Consider the following 1,726-nt stretch of genomic DNA (forward strand, 5'->3'; position numbering starts at 1 on the left):
TAATAGTGCAGTGTTTGGCACTCTGCCAGGGACAGTGATAATAAAAGTGTACCAAAGGGAGGGCCTTGGACCTTCCCCAAAGCAATGTGCCTTATCCTCTCTGAGGAGTGGATGGGGGTGGGGTTGGGAGGTAGGTGGAAGGAGTGGGAACTGGGATTGGTATGTAAAATGAGAAAAGATAGTTTGTTTCTTTTTTTTAAAAAAGAAAGGAATTATTTTTAAAAAGTGTACCAAATCTTAGTGTAGTAAATGGAGCGGCCCCGCCCGACTCCCGGCCAGCTTTACCAGAAATAATTACACAGAAATTGTATTCATTTAAAACACTGCCTGGCCCATTATCTCTAGCCTCTTGGCTAACTCTCACATCTTAATTAACCCATTTCTAATAAATCTGTGTATCACCATGTGACTGTGGCTTACCTGCAAGATTCTAGTCTGCGTCCATCTCGGAGAGGAGATCCATGGCGTCTGCCACACTGCCTTCTACCCAGCATCCTGTTCTGTCTACTCCGCCTACCTAATTTTCTGTCCTATAAAAGGCCAAGGCAGTTTCTTTATTTAACCAAATCAACACAAAACAGAAGACTCTCCTACATCATCTTAAAATATATTCCCCCATCCTGTGTGAAACCCCAGATCATAAGAAGGGAAACTTGTAACTCTTTCTCAGGGCTATAAAGTTAGATTATCCTCTGTAGCCCTGGCTAGTTGGGAAAACTTTCCTTGTGGAGTAGCTTGTTGAAACTGTTTCTCTCTGGACCTTGGTGAATTACTTCCCTGTCACCCATGTAAATTTCAGGACCCAACATAAACAGTTAGTTGGCTGAACCTTGAGTCTTGCATCATAAAACTAAGGTTAGGAGTTTGTGTAGAAAATTAATTGCTGAGGAATTTGTGCAGGGCGTTAATCATGGGTCTTATGTTAACAGTCAGTCTTTAGCAAGAGAGAAGCTGGCACCAAAGTTGCTTTATACCTATAACCTTGGTTCAACAAATCAGACACCTGGCAACTTTGCCCTTGTGAAACCAAACTGCAATTGGCTATCTATCCTTGTGATCAGGATTGCATTCCTCTGGAAGGTTTATACTTTGGACCAAGGCTGTAGCTGAAGTTGATGTATATCTCAAATTTGTAATAAAAGCAATTAATAAACCATTTTGGTCATGTGGGGGCAGTACCAACCTGTCTCAATTTATACATAAAAAGATTTTCATACCAGAACAATTGTCAGAAGTGCATTGTAGCCAGAAGCTTTATACCTGTCTTCTGGGCTCACTGGAACTTTTTCTCTCTCACCCAGAGGTCCCGCAGCCACTTATAAAAGTCACTCAGAGACTAATATTAATTATAATTGCTTGGCCGATGGTTCAGATTTATTACTGGATAGCCCTTACATCTTAAGTGTAAATGTTAACTCAGTTCATGAAATAACCAGGCCAGCTTGAAGATAAACAATATATTTTTATTTATTATAAGGGGGAACTCATGCCAGGAGAATGGGAAGCCCAAGCTCCACTGTGTCCCTCAGGAATCACCCAAAGAGAGCGAGCACCTGGTCCATCCCTGGTTATTCTTCCTGGGCTCCAGGTAATCACGCCTTAATTAGGTTCCACTTCTTAGAGGTGATTGGTTAACAAAGCTTCCCCCATCACTTGAGCTGACCCATTGTTATTAATCTGTGTATTACCACATGGCCATGGCATGTTACTTCAGCATCAGCTCCTG

The sequence above is a fragment of the Alexandromys fortis genome, unplaced genomic scaffold, assembly GCF_014885135.2.
Source record: "Alexandromys fortis isolate MF-2015 unplaced genomic scaffold, M_Fortis_MF-2015_v1.1 scaffold_372, whole genome shotgun sequence".
NCBI lineage: Eukaryota > Metazoa > Chordata > Mammalia > Rodentia > Cricetidae > Alexandromys > Alexandromys fortis.